At 37.8% G+C, this 16,157-nt stretch overlaps 2 pseudogenes across 2 annotated transcripts; both read right to left on the bottom strand.

Annotated features, from left to right (window-relative positions):
* Positions 1-13,905: 13,905 nt before the first annotated feature.
* On the bottom strand, positions 13,906-15,087 carry LOC309872033 (heterogeneous nuclear ribonucleoprotein A1 pseudogene; annotated as a pseudogene). Its single transcript has one exon. The product of its transcript is annotated as a heterogeneous nuclear ribonucleoprotein A1 pseudogene (transcript).
* A 168-nt stretch (positions 15,088-15,255) lies between these two features.
* On the bottom strand, positions 15,256-15,849 carry LOC309870613 (heterogeneous nuclear ribonucleoprotein A1 pseudogene; annotated as a pseudogene). The gene has a single exon. The product of its transcript is annotated as a heterogeneous nuclear ribonucleoprotein A1 pseudogene (transcript).
* Between the last annotated feature and the right edge of the window lie 308 nt (positions 15,850-16,157).

Below are 16,157 nucleotides of genomic sequence, written 5' to 3'. Positions count from 1 at the left end.
CCCTAAGCCCAGCAGGAGAAGAGAAATCATAAAGATCAGAGCAGAAATCAATGAAATAGAAACCAAAAAAATAATAGAACAAATCAACAAAACTAGGAGCTGGTTCTTTGAAAGAATTAATAAAATTGATAAACCCCTGGCCCGAATTATCAAAAAGAAAAGAGAAAGGACCCAAATAAATAAAATCATGAATGAAAGAGGAGAGATCACAACTAACACCAAAGAAATACAAACTATTAGAAGAACATACTATGAGCAACTCTACAGCAATAAATTTGACAATCTGGAAGAAATGGATGCATTCCTAGAAACATATAAACTACCACAACTGAACCAGGAAGAAATAGAAAGCCTGAACAGACCCATAACCAGTAAGGAGATTGAAACAGTCATTAAAAATCTCCAAACAAACAAAAGCCCAGGGCCAGATGGCTTCCCGGGGGAATTCTACCAAACATTTAAAGAAGAACTAATTCCTATTCTCCTGAAACTGTTCCAAAAACTAGAAATGGAAGGAAAACTTCCAAACTCATTTTATGAGGCCAGCATCACCTTGATCCCAAAACCAGACAAGGATCCCACCAAAAAAGAGAGCTATAGACCGATATCCTTGATGAACACAGATGCGAAAATACTCAACAAAATACTAGCCAATAGGATTCAACAGTACATTAAAAAGATTATTCACCACGACCAAGTGGGATTTATTCCAGGGCTGCAAGGTTGGTTCAACATCCGCAAATCAGTCAATGTGATAGAACACATCAATAAAAGAAAGAACAAGAACCATAGGATACTCTCAATAGATGCTGAAAAAGCATTTGACAGAGTACAGCATCCCTTCCTGATCAAAACTCTTCAAAGTGTAGGGATAGAGGGCACATACCTCAATATCATCAAAGCCATCTATGAAAAACCCACCGCAAATATCATTCTCAATGGAGAAAAACTGAAAGCTTTTCCACTAAGGTCAGGAACACGGCAGGGATGTCCATTATCACCACTGCTATTCAACATAGTACTAGAGGTCCTAGCCTCAGCAATCAGACAACAAAAGGAAATTAAAGGCATCCAAATCGGCAAAGAAGAAGTCAAATTATCACTTTTCGCAGATGATATGATACTATATGTGGAAAACCCAAAAGACTCCACTCCAAAACTGCTAGAACTTATACAGGAATTCAGTAAAGTGTCAGGATATAAAATCAATGCACAGAAATCAGTTGCATTTCTCTACACCAACAGCAAGACAGAAGAAAGAAATATTAAGGAGTCAATCCCATTTACAATTGCATCCAAAACCATAAGATACCTAGGAATAAACCTAACCAAAGAGACACAGAATCTATACTCAGAAAACTATAAAGTACTCATGAAAGAAATTGAGGAAGACACAAAGAAATGGAAAAATGTTCCATGCTCCTGGATTGGAAGAATAAATATTGTGAAAATGTCTATGCTACCTAAAGCAATCTACACATTTAATGCAATTCCTATCAAAGTACCATCCATCTTTTTCAAAGAAATGGAACAAGTAATTCTAAAATTTATATGGAACCAGAAAAGACCTCGAATAGCCAAAGGGATATTGAAAAAGAAAGCCAACGTTGGTGGCATCACAATTCCGGACTTCAAGCTCTATTACAAAGCTGTCATCATCAAGACAGCATGGTACTGGCACAAAAACAGACACATAGATCAATGGAACAGAATAGAGAGCCCAGAAATAGACCCTCAAATCTATGGTCAACTCATCTTCGACAAAGCAGGAAAGAATGTCCAATGGAAAAAAGACAGCCTCTTCAATAAATGGTGCTGGGAAAATTGGACAGCCACATGCAGAAAAATGAAATTGGACCATTTCCTTACACCACACACAAAAATAGACTCTAAATGGATGAAGGACCTCAATGTGCGAAAGGAATCCATCAAAATCCTTGAGGAGAACACAGGCAGCAACCTCTTCGACCTGTGCCGCAGCAACATCTTCCTAGGAACAACGCAAAAGGCAAGGGAAGCAAGGGAAAAAATGAACTATTGGGATTTCATCAAGATCAAAAGCTTTTGCACAGCAAAGGAAACAGTTAACAAAATCAAAAGACAACTGACAGAATGGGAGAAGATATTTGCAAACGACATATCAGATAAAGGACTAGTGTCCAGAATCTATAAAGAACTTAGCAAACTCAACACCCAAAGAACAAATAATCCAATCAAGAAATGGGCAGAGGACATGAAGAGACATTTCTGCAAAGAAGACATCCAGATGGCCAACAGACACATGAAAAAGTGCTCCATATCACTCGGCATCAGGGAAATACAAATCAAAACCACAATGAGATATCACCTCACACCAGTCAGAATGGCTAAAATCAACAAGTCAGGAAATGACAGATGCTGGCGAGGATGTGGAGAAAGGGGAACCCTCCTACATTGTTGGTGGGAATGCAAGCTGGTGCAGCCACTCTGGAAAACAGCATGGAGGTTCCTCAGAATGTTGAAAATAGAACTGCCCTATGACTCAGCAATTGCACTATTGGGTATTTACCCTAAAGATACAAATGTAGTGATCCAAAGGGGCACATGCACCCGAATGTTTATAGCAGCAATGTCCACAATAGCCAAACTATGGAAAGAACCTAGATGTCCATCAACAGATGAATGGATCAAGAAGATGTGGTATATATACACAATGGAATACTATGCAGCCATCAAAAGAAATGAAATCTTGCCATTTGCGACAACATGGGTGGAACTAGAGCGAATCATGCTTAGCGAAATAAGTCAAGCAGAGAAAGACAACTATCATATGATCTCCCTGATATGAGGAAGTGGTGATGCAACATGGAGGCTTAAGTGGGTAGGAGAAGAATAAATGAAACAAGATGGGATTGGGAGGGAGACAAACCATAAGTGACTCTTAATCTCACAAAACAAACTGAGGGTTGCTGGGGGGAGGGGATTTGGGAGAAGAGGGTGGGATTATGGACATTGGGGAGGGTATGTGCTTTGGTGAGTGCTGTGAATTGTGTAAACCTGGTGATTCACAGACCTGTACCCCTGGGGATAGAAATATATGTTTATAAAAAATAAAAAATTTAAAAAGAAAAAAAAAAAAGCAGTGGCCGGACTGTGCTGTAGATAATGATTTAAGATAACCCTAAGCTGAGAGCACACTCCTCAGCTCTGTCTCTGTAGCTGGCTTCCCTGCTCCAATACCTTGAAGCTCTGATATACTCATACACCCCCGAGCTTTCTGTGACCCCGAGGTCCTGAGACCACACTGTCCCCATGAGGCCTCTACCCCCCCCCCCCCACCCCGTGCTTGTTCTCTGGAGTGACGTCACTCTGTGGAGCAGACTTCTAAAGGTTCTGGTTTTGTGCTCTGCTGCTCCACCTCTTGCAGGGAGGTGGTCTATCTTCCTGTCACTTTGGATTCACTTCTCTGCACGTCTTACCTTCTAAAAGTGGTCACTTTTCTGTTCCTAGAATTGCTGCTCTTCTCTTCCGTCTCCTATTGAGTTTGTAGGTGTTCAGAATGGTTTGATAACTATCTAGCTGAACTCCTGGGACCCAATGATATTTAGTTCTACTCCTCTGCCATCTTGCTCCTCCCCCATTTTTGTAGTTTTTTTTACTAAACCTTGAAATCAGGCCATGCTAGCTTCCCAACTTTGTTCTTCTTTTCCCCTCAAAGTTTCTTTGGCTATCCTATGTCATTTGTAATTTGATATGAATTTTGGTGTCAGCTTGTCAATTTCTACAAAAATTCCTACTGGGAATTTGGGAATATTTGACATCTTAACAATATTTTGTTGTCTAACTCAGAAACAGAATATATCTCCATTTATTTGGATCTTTAGTTTCTCTCAGCTATGTTCTTTATTTTTTAGTATACACTTCACATTTTTGGTCAGATTTATCCCTAAGTACTTCATAGTTTTTGATGGTATTATTTTTAAGTTTTTGCATAAAAATAGTTTTTGTGTGTATTGCTCCTGTGTCTGCAACCTTACCAAATTTATTTATTAGTTCTAGTAGTCTTGTTGTAGATTCTATTAGATTTTCTACATAAATGATTATACTGTCCCAAATAAAGTTTTACTTCTTTCTTTCAAATCTGTATGCCTTTCTTTTTGTTGCCTGGTTCCACTGGTTTGAAACTCCAGTTCCAGGTTGCATAAAAGTTGTGAGAGCAAATGTCCTTGTTTTGTTCCTGACCTAGGGGAATGCATTCAGGTTTTCACCATTAACTATGTTGTTAGCTGTAGGTTTTTCAGTATATGCTCTTTATGAGTTGAGGAAGTTTGCACCTTCCTCCTAGTTTGCTAATTTTTTTTTTTTTTAAACAGGACTGGATATTGCATTTTGTCAAAAGCTTTTTCTGAGTCTGTTAAGGTGATCATACTATTTGTCTTTTTTAGATTTGTTAGTATGGTGAATTGTTTCAGTTGATTTTTTGAATCAATTTCTTTCTGGAGGAAGACCCACTGGTTATGGTACATTATTTTTTTTTTAATTGTTGGAGTGTAATTGCTAAATTTTGTTTAGAATTTTTGCATGTATATTTATGAGGGATATTGATATGTGGTTTTCTTTTACTGTAATGTTTTCTTTTGGTACTAGGGTAATGCAGGATGCATAGAGTGAGTTTTGGAAAGTATACTCTCTTCTTCAATTTTCTGGAAGTTTGTGTAGAATTGTTATTGAGGCATCCAAAATTTTACCATGAGGCATCTATATCTAGAGATTTTTAGTTGGTAGGTTTTAAAATATAAATTATATTTCCTTAATAGATATAAGGCTATCAGTTTATATATTTCTTCTTAAGTGAACTTTCATAAATTAACAAGTAAAGAATTTTTCCACTTCACCTAAGCTGTAAATTTTTTTGACATAAAGTTGTTCATAGTAGTTATTTTTTAATCCTTTTAATTTATGGACTCTGTGGTGTTGTTACATCTTTCTTTTTGGTAATTAGCAATTGGTATGCTCTTTCTTTTTTTCCTTATTAGTGTAACTAAGGCTTATCAATTTTATTGAACTTATCAAAAAACCAGGTTTTAGTTTGGTTGATTTTATCTATTGTTATGTTTTCTATTTGTTTGATTTCTGCTTTGATCTTAATTACTTCATTACTTCTGACTGTTTACTTTGCTCTTATTTTCTGTTTTCTTTTCATGGAAGCTGAGGTCATTGATTTATGCAACTTGTGTGTTTTTTTTTTTCCTACATAGACATTTAATGCTATGAATTCCCCCTAAGTACGGTGTTAGCAGTATCTCACAAATTCTTTTATGTTCAGCTTTAACTTTCCTTTAGTTCAAAATACTTTCTGTTCACTTATTTGATTTTTTGCTTTGACTCTCAGGTTATTTATAAGTGGCTCTTAGTTTTCAAATATTTGAGAATTTTCCACATAACTTTCTGTTACTTATTTATGTTTTAATTCCTATGGTCACAAAACATAACTTCATATGACTTGAGTTATTTTAAATATATTGAGACTAGTTTCATGACCTTAAACATGGTCTTTCTTGGTAAACATGTGTATAATTTAATATAGTATGTATTTTGCTGTTTTGGGTGGGTGCTCTATAAATCGCAATCAGTTCAATTTGGTTGATAGTGTTGTTCAAATCTTCTGAATCTTTACTGATTTTCTTTCAGCCTATTTTTTTCAATTATCAAGAGTTGGGCATTGAAATATTTGGCTATAATTGTATTTCTCTTTTCAATTTTTCTCTTTCTCTTTGCAGTTCTTTCAGTTCTTACTGAACACATTTTAAAGTTCTCTTCTTAGGTATGCTTAGATTGATTTGCCCTCTTGAAAAACTGACATCTCTATCATTAGGAAATGTCCTTCTTTATCTATGACAATATTCTTTACTTTGAAATCTTCTTTTTGTAGTATTAACATAGCCATTCCAACTTTCTTTTAACTTCTGTTAGTGTGGTTAGTCTGTTTCCATCTGTGACAGTTAATTTTTTGTGTCAACTTAGCTAGGTGATAGTGCCCAGTTGTTTGGTAAAACACTAGCCTAGATGTTGCTGTAAAGGTATTTTGTAGATATGATTAACACTTACAGCCAGTTGACTTTAAAATATTTTTTGGATATTTTTAAATTGTTTACTTTTAAGTAATCTGTATGCCCAACATGGGGCCTCAACTCAGGACCCCAAGATCAAGAGTTGCATGCTCTTCCAACCAAGTCATCCAGGCACCCCTCCAATCAGCTGACCTTAAGTAAAGATTACTCTCATAATATGGATAGGGCCTCATCTAATCAACTGAAGACTTAAGGAGCAAAACTGTGGTTTTCTGTAGAAGATGGAATTCTGCCACAAAACTGTAACAGAAATTCTTTCTGGGTTTCTAGCCTGCTGGCTGTTCTATGAATTTCCAACTCAAGACTGTAACATCAACTCTTACTTGAATTTCCAGCCTGCTGGTCTGCCCTATTGTTTCTAGATTTGCCTCCTCCATATGCGGGTGAGCCTCTTCCCCAAAATAAATATCTCTGTCTCTGTTTCTTTCTCTCTCTTTGTGTGATCTTTCACTATCTAAATAGGAAAAGAGGGAAAATAGAGTAAAGAACAACTGAGACAAATAGAAAATAAATAGCAAAATGATAGATATAAGCCCAACCCTACCAATATTAACATTAAATGTAAACATTCTAAAAAATAATTAAAATATAGAGATTGCCAAATTGCATTAAATATTTAGACTCTTTAAAAAATTATGTTCATTTAGCCACCGTATAGTACATAACTAATCTTTGATGCAGTGTTCAATGATTCATTAGTTGATTATTATATCTTTCTATCTTTCTTTTAAACTTCTTTATTGAGATATAATTCAGATACCATAACATTCACCCACTTGAAGAATATAATATAATGGTTTTAGTATTTTCAGAGTTGTACAATATACTGGGTTAAAAGGTATCTCCCAAAAGACAGATCCACCCAGAACCTCAGAATATGATCTTATTTTGAGTAAGTGCCTTGGAAATGAACTAAGGTGGGGATCTCCAGATGAGATCACCGTGGATTAGGGTGGGCCCTAAATCTGGTGATGAGTGTCCTCATGAGAACAGAAAAGACACAGGGAAGCATGGTGCCAGCCAAGTGATGATAAGGGTAGAGATTGGAGTGATGCATCTGCAAGCCAAGGAATGTTAAGGAAGGAGAGAGCCACCAGAAAGTTGGAGAGAAGCATGGAACAGTCTTTTTCAGACTCCAGAAGGAAACGGTTTTGCTGAGACCTTGATCTCAGACTTTGGACCCAGAGCCATGAGAGAACGGACTTCTATTTTTTTTTTTTAAGATTTTATTTACTTATTTGTCAGATGGAGAGTGCACAAGCCCGGGGAGCAGCAGGCAGAGGGAGAAGCAGGCACTCTGTTAGGCAAGGAACCTGGTGCAGGACGCAATCCCAGGATGTCGGGATCATGACCTGAGATGAGGCAGATGCTTAACAGACTGAGCCACCCAGGTATCCCTCAATATTGTTTTAAGCCACCACATTTGTGGTAATTTGTTTTGGGAGCCCCAGGAAACCAATACAAATTTTGGCACTGGGAAGCAGCAAATAATACCTAAGCAAATACCTCACAAATACCTAAAACTGTGGGGTTGTCTTTTGAATTGAGTAATTAGTAGAAGGTAGAAGAGTTTTGAGGTGTATGATAGAAAAAGCCTAGATTACCAAGATGTGAACGTTAAAGGTGATTCTTTTAAGAGTTCAGGAGAAAGAGAAAAGCATGGTAGAGAAAGTTTCTTTCATCTTAGGAGTTCATACATCATCACGAAGAGAATGTTAGTAGAAATATGAATGTTAAGTTGCTTCTGGTGACATCTCAGAAGAATATGAGGAGCATGTTACTGGAGCTGGAGGAAAAGCAATCTTTATTATAAAGCAGCTGAAGACTTGGCTGAATTGTGTTCTACTCTTGGGTTGAAATCAGGACTTATAAACAATGAATGTAGATATTTAACTAAGGAGATTTTTAGTGAAGGAAGGTGCAGCCTTATTTTTCCTTGCTGCTTATAGTCAAATGTGAGGGGAATGAAATAAACTGAAGAGAGATTTGTTAAACAAAGCGGAACCAGCACTTGATGATTCCAAATGTTCTTGGCCTATCTAGATTGCAAAGGATGCTAAAATTAGGAAGCTTATTTTTGGAAAAGCATGCTCTGAAGAGAAGTCCAAGGGTATGACTAGTCAACATTTTGTCAAAGAGAGTAAGTGTGGGATTCATGCAGATGATCAGCTATCTCAGCAGAAATTAGGGGTAGAGATGGTTATCCAGGAAGGATCTGTAGAGACCCACTTATCTAATGATGTGGAACCCTACAACATACACAGGAGGCCTACAGGCTTTTGAGAATACTGTCCTGGCAAAGCTGCTACTATGAGTTCACAAGCTTAAAAGACTAAACTGTGGGTCTAGACACTTAGACACTGACTTGAAGTCTTCTTTTTCAATATAGGTATTTGTAGTTATACATTTCCCTCTGAGCACTGCCTTAGCTGTATCTCATAACTGTTGGTATGTTGCCTTTTAAAATTTTTTATTCATCTGCAGGTATTTTCTAATTTCCCTTGTGATGTCTTCTTTGACTTTTTGGTTATTTTGAAGTTTGTTACTTAATCTACACAGTATTTATCAGTGTCCCAAATGTTGGCTTGTGTTGATTTCTAATTTAATGCCATTGTGTCAGAGAACATACCTTTTTTGGGGGGGGATTTTTAAAAAAATTTCTTTTCAGCGTAACAGTATTCATTTTTTTTTTTTTGCACCACACCCAGTGCTCCATGCAATACGTGCCCTCACTAATACCCACCGCCTTGTTCCCCCAACCTCCCACCCCCCGCCCCTTCAAGACCCTCAGATTGTTTATCAGAGTCCATAGTCTCTCATGGTTCACCTCCCCTTCCAATTTCCCTCAACTTCCTTCTCTCCATCTCCCCATGTCCTCCATGTTATTTGTTATGCTCCACAAATAAGTGAAACCATGTGATAATTGACTCTCTCTGCCTGACTTATTTCACTCAGCATAATCTCTTCCAGTCCCATCCATGTTGCTACAAAAGTTGGGTATTCATCCTTTCTGATAGAGGCATAATACTCCATAGTGTATATGGACCACATCTTCCTTATCCATTGGTCCATTGAAGGGCATTTTGGTTCTTTCCACAGTGTGGTGACCGTGGCCATTGCTGCTATAAACATTGGGGTACAGATGGCCCTTCTTTTCACTACATCTGTATCTTTGGGGTAAATACTCAGGAGTGCAATGGCAGGGTCATAGGGAAGTTCTATTTTTAATTTCCCGAGGAATCTCCACACTGTTTTCCAAAGTGGCTGCACCAACTTGCATTCCCACCAACGGTGTAAGAGGGTTTCCCTTTCTTCACTTTTCCTCTCCAACACATGTTGTTTCATGTCTTGCTAATTTTGGCCAGAGAACATACTTTGGATAATTTAAAAATTTGAGGCTTGTCTTGTGACATACATGTTTTACTCTAGAAGATATTTTATGTACACAGGGGAAAATGCATATTCTGATATTGTTGAGAGGAATGTTCTATAGATATTATTACATGTAGTTGTCTTATAGTGTTGTTTGAGTCTTCTATTTTCTTGTTGATCTTCTGACTGGTTGGACATATCCTGCCTGTCTTTGTTTACCTGTGGCCTTGGGCTGCACTAGATAGCTTATACTGAAAATGTGATTTATGATGGGTGCCTCGGGACAAGTACTATCAGTTGACATCTGAAGGGAATGAAGACTGAGTAAATAAGGTTAGCCACATTACCTTTGCTGATTTTAATCTCTATCCTTTAGCTTTAACAAAATGTAATCATGAGTATAACAGCCTACAGTTAAGTTTCAATGAACCTGAACAAAATACTAAACAGATAAGAAAACCAGTCATTGTAAATGAGGGTCAGAAAACAGCAAAATGTGAAGCCAGACCAACATATATAGAAATCATTAGATGTAGACCATAAAAAAGAGGAACTTTTAACACCTTTAAAAAAGTTAAAGAGGATTTAAAAATATTAATAAGGAAAGAGACTATCAAGAAATGACCAGACAGATTTGAAGAGGAATCAAAGTATATTTTTTCTTTAAATAAGAAGATGCAGGGGCGCCTGGGTGGCTCAGTGGTTAAGCCGCTGCCTTCGGCTCAGGTCATGATCTCAGGGTCCTGGGATCGAGTCCCGCATCGGGCTCTCTGCTCGGCGGGGAGCCTGCTTCCTCCTCTCTCTCTCTGCCTGCCTCTCTACCTACTTGTGATTTCTCTCTGTCAAATAAATAAATAAAATCTTTAAAAAAAAAAAAATAAGAAGATGCAATTTAAATAGAACATAAAATATAATGTGAAAAATATTTGATAAAAATACAAAGAATTATTATAGATTTAATCAATCTTACAGCATAAAAGCAAATTCTAACAGAAAAAAGCAAATAATAAAATCATTAAAATTTGATGGAAGAAAAAGGGAAAAGAATATATAGAAAGTGAAAGGAAGTAGAAGTTGGGGTGATATTAAAAATGTTATTTAGGTGATATCTCATTGTGGTTTTGATTTGTATTTCCCTCATGCCAAGAGATATGGAGCACTTTTTCATGTGTCTGTTGGCCATCTGGATGTCTTCTTTGCAGAAATGTCTGTTCATGCCCTCTGCCCATTTCTTGATTGGATTATTTGTTCTTTGGTTGCTGAGTTTGCTAAGTTCTTTATAGATTTTGGACACTAGCCCTTTATCTGATATGTCGTTTGCAAATATCTTCTCCCATTCTGTCAGTTGTCTTTTGGTTTTGTTAACTGTTTCCTTTGCTGTGCAAAAGCTTTTGATCTTGATGAAATCCCAATAGTTCATTTTTGCCCTTGCTTCCCTTGCCTTTGGCAATGTTCCTAGGAAGATGTTGCTGTGGCTGAGGTCGAAGAGGTTGCTGCCTGTGTTCTCCTCAAGGATTTTGATGGATTCCTTTCTCACATTGATGTCCTTCATCCATTTGGAGTCTATTTTCGTGTGTGGTGAAAGGAAACGGTCCAATTGCTGGGTCAGCAATTGCACTATGGGGTAGTGATCCAAAGGGGCATGTGCACCCGAATGTTTATAGCAGCAATGTCCACAATAGCCAAACTATGGAAAGAACCCAGATGTCCATCAACAGATGAATGGATCAAGAAGATGTGGTATATATACACAATGGAATACTATGCAGCCATCAAAAGAAATGAAATCTTGCCATTTGCGATGACGTGGATGGAACTAGAGGGTATCATGCTTAGCAAAATAAGTCAAGCGGAGAAAGACAACTATCATATGATCTCCCTGATATGAGGAAGTGGTGATGCAACATGGGGGCTTAAGTGGGTAGAAGAAGAATCAGTGAAACAAGATGGGATTGGGAGGGAGACAAACCATAAGTGACTCTTAATCTCACAAAATAAACTGAGGGTTGTTGGGGGAGGGGGATTGGGAGAAGGGGGGTGGGGTTATGGACATTGGGCAGGGTATGTGCTATGGTGAGTGCTGTGAAGTGTGTAAACCTGGTGATTCACAGACCTGTACCCCTGGGGATAAAAATATATTATATGTTTATAATAAATAAAAAATAATAAAAATAAAAATGTTATTTAGGAACCAGTAAGGCATGGACCTACCATTCACAATGTACATTGGCCATTATAGAAGTAGGGTACTAAGGGTCATCTGCTGAGCCAGAGATTGGTCTTTTGCTTCATGAGGAGGTTTGGGAGTTCCAGAAGAGTGGTAGGGAAGACATTTTTATTTTTTTCTTTTTTATTTAAATTATTTTATTTACTTAAGTTTCAAGTTTGAAAACTTCCTTTACCTTTTTAAAAAAGATTTTATCTATTTATTTATTTATTTATTTGAGAGAGAGAGAGAGAGAGAGAGAGAGAATGTGTGTGCATGAGCTGGGGAGGGGTAGAGGCAGAGAGAATTCCAAGCAGACTCTTGCTGAGTGCAGAACCCAACATGAGGCTTGATCCCACAACTCTTAGATCATGACCTAAGCCAAAACCAAGATCAGACTGAGCCACCTGGGAACCCCTAAATATCTCCTTCAACTGTTAAACTCACTTCACATAGCTTATTCTTCTTCTTTTATCATTCTTTTTAAATCCTTTATAAAATTTTTATTTCATTATTTTTTTCATTATTGTAAGTGTATTCATTAATCTGCAACACCTATTTCACCCATTCCCCCCCTACCCACCCCCTCTGGTAATCATCAGTTTGCTCTGTATAGTTTAGAGTCTATTTCTTGGTTTGTCTCTCTCTTTGTCTTTCTTCTTTTCCATTATACCTTCTATCCATGTGGTTGCAAATGGCAAGATTTCACTCTTTTTTTAAATCACTGGAATGAATATATATATATATATATATATATATATATATATATATAACAGAAAAACACTAATTTGAAGGGATACATGTACCCCTGTGTTTATAGTAGCATTATTTACAATACCCAAATTATGGAAACAGCCCAAGTGTCCATCAATGGATGAATGAAAAAGATAATGTGGTGCTTATATATATATATAAAATATTAAAAATATATATCATATTTATTATATATTATACATAGAATAATAAATATTATATAAATATACAAAATATATGAATATAATACATAAAATAATATATATTTTATGTATTATATATTTATAATATAATATATTATATATATTTTCATAAAAATAAATAAATAAATGTATATAGATATATGCACCACATTTTCTTTGCCAAGAGAATATGTGCCTAAACTGAAGCCACTTACTGGGTGCACTTCCTAGTAACAGTTTATTTGGCTCTGTCAGGTAGATTCACTGGGCATCTTGGCGGAAGACCTCCAGAAAGATAATTTTAAAAATGGCAAAATCATGATCCCAATACAAATGTAAAATGAACATGTGTGAAGATTTTATTAAGCCCATTTATTAATGAGGTATCACAACAGGTTCCTTCTTCCCAATAATGAACAAAAACCCCCAAAATTCAGACTGGGATCTCCCTGGTTTGCCTTAAGTCATTTATACCCATATATTTTTTTAAATTTTTTATTTTTTATAAACATATATATTTATCCCCAGGGGTACATGATATGTTTTAGTTCCATCCATGTTGTCGCAAATGGCATGATTTCAGGTTTTTTGATGGCTGCATCATATTCTGTTGTATATATACCACATCTTCTTTATTCTTTCATCTGTTGATGGACATCTAGGTTCTTTCCATAGTTTGGCTATTGTGGACATTGCTGCTATAAACATTTGGGTGCACGTGCCCCTTCGGATCACCACGTTTGTATCTTTAGGGTAAATACCCAGTAGTGCAATTGCTGGGTCATAGGGCAGTTCTATTTTCAACATTTTGAGGAACCTTTGTGTTGTTTTCCAGAGTGGTTGCACCAGCTTGCATTCCCACCAAGTGTAGGAGGGTTCCCCTTTCTCCGCATCCTCGCCAGCATCTGTCATTTCCTGACTTGTTGATTTTAGCCATTCTGACTGGTGTGAGGTGATATCGCATTGTGGTTTTGATTTGTATTTCCCTGATGCCGAGTGATATGGAGCACTTTTTCATGTGTCTGTTGGCCATCTGGATGTCTTCTTTGCAGAAATGTCTGTTCATGTCCTCTGCCCATTTCTTGATTGGATTATTTGTTCTTTGGATGTTGAGTTTGCTAAGTTCTTTATAGGTTTTGGACACAGTCCTTCATCTGATAAGTCGTTTGCAAATATCTTCTCCCATTCTGTCAGTTGTCTTTTGATTTTATTAACTGTTTCTTTTGCTGTGCAAAAGCTTTTGATCTTGATGAAATCCCAATAGTTTATTTTTTTTTCAAGAGAATATTAAATCGTTTATTGATTACACATGATAATGGATGATACACAAGCTTTAATCCCATCTATAATTTTATCTGATACCATAATTCAATTTAGATATATTGCATAGGATGTGCCAACAATCATATTAATAACCAAATAAACTCCAGGACTTTGCTTGGGTGACCTTTTAATGGTGAACTCCAGGTCACAACACATTAACTCTCAGTTCAACTACACCAAGGTTTGTGGAGACAATGGCTTCTGTGCCCAAGCAGGTTGCAAATAAATTTCGAATGGAACCTGGCATCACCCTGAAGGAATTCTAACTTCACACTGTTGGGGTAGTATACCAAGATGGCTTCAGAGTAGACTAGCTTTACACAGCACATTTAAAAAAAAGACACATTTATTCAGCGTCATGATCAGACTATTACATTTAGCAATCAACAGCATGGGTGCAAAAAAAAAAAAAATCTACATTAAAACCCTTTGTTGGAATGCTTTACACTTTCCACAGAACAGAAACTAAAATAACCTGTTATACACTTAGTCACAAATACAGTCCTCGAGTTTTTTTGCCCATGCACATGAGTATTGTCTAAAACATGTCTTCTTTGTAGCAGCTAGGCCCTGCCACCACTGTGCTTGGCTGAGTTCACAAATCTGTTGTAACCTGTAGCTTCCCTGTCACTTCTCTGGCTCTCCTCTCCTGCTAAGCTTTGTTTCCTGGCAGTAATTAAAACCTTCTGCCACTGCCATAGCTGCTGCTGCTACTGGAACCACCATAGCCACCTTGGTTTCGTGGTTTGGCGAAGTATTGGCCTCCACCACCATAAGGGCCAGAGCTTCTGCCTCCAAAATTGCCTCCTTTCATGGGTCCAAAATTTGAGGATTGATTGTTGTAATTACCAAAATCATTATAGCTTCCGCCACCTCCAAAGTTGCTTCCATCATTACCAAATCCGTTATAGCCATCCCCACTGCCACCATATCCACCACCACCTCGACTGCCACCAAAGCCACCTCGACCACTGAAGTTTCCTCTGTGACCAAAGTTGTCATTCCCACCAAAACCACCTCCACGACCACCACCAAAGTTTCCAGAACCACTTCGACCTCTTTGGCTGGATGAAGCACTAGCCATCTCTTGCTTAGAGAGCGCTTTCCTTACTTCACAGTTGTGGCCATTCACAGTATGGTATTTTTTTAAAAAAGATTTTATTTATTTATTTGACAGAGAGATCACAGGTAGGCAAAGAGGCAAGCAGAGAGAGAGAGAGGAGGAAGCAGGCTCCCTGCTGAGCAGAGAGCCCAATGCAGGACTCAATTTCAGGACCCTGAGATCATGACCTGAGCCGAAGGCAGCGGCTTAACCCACTGAGCCACCCAGGCGCCCCACAGTATGGTATTTTTGAATGACAATGTTGTCTACAGAATCATGGTCATCAAATGTTACAAAAGCAAAACCCCTCTTTTTGCCACTGCCTCGGTCAGTCATGATCTCAATCACTTCAATTTTCCCATACTGTTCAAAATAATCTCTTAGATGATGTTCTTCAGTGTCTTCTTTAATGCCACCAACAAAAATCTTTTTCACAGTTAAGTGGGCACCAGGTCTTTGAGAATCTTCTCTTGAGACATCCCTCTTTGGTTCCACAACTCTTCCATCCACCTTGTGTGGCCTTGCATTCATGGCTGCATCCACCTCCTCCACAGTGGCACAGGTGACAAACCCAAAGCCTCTGGAGCGCTTGGTGTTCGGATCTCTCATTACCACACAGTCCGTAAGTGTTCTCCATTGCTCAAAATGGCTCCTCAGACTCTCATCGGTTGTTTCAAAGCTCAGACCTCCGATGAAGAGCTTCCGCAGATGTTCAGGTTCTTTGGGAGACTCTGACTTAGACATGACGGCGGTGGGAGGGGAGACTTTAACGATGCTTACTCGGCGGCGTCCACAGGCAGAAAGCCCAATAGTTCATTTTTGCCCTTGCTTCCCTTGCCTTTGGCGATGTTCCTAGGAACATGTTGCTGCGGCTGAGGTAAAAGAGGTTGCTGCCTATGTTCTCCTAAAGGATTTTGATGGATTCCTTTCACACATTGAGGTCCTTCATCCAATTTGAGTCTATTTTTGTGTGTTGTGTAAGGAAATAGTCCAATTTCATTTTTCTGCATCTGGCTGTCCAATTTTCCCAACACCATTTATTGAAGAGGCTGTCTTTTTTCCATTGGACATTCTTCCCTACTTTGTCAAAGATTAGTTGACCATAGAGT

Source organism: Mustela nivalis, assembly GCF_964662115.1.
Source record: "Mustela nivalis genome assembly, chromosome: 8".
Lineage (NCBI taxonomy): Eukaryota > Metazoa > Chordata > Mammalia > Carnivora > Mustelidae > Mustela > Mustela nivalis.
Note: the sequence above shows the minus strand (reverse complement) of the source record. Positions and strands in the feature narration are given on the sequence as shown.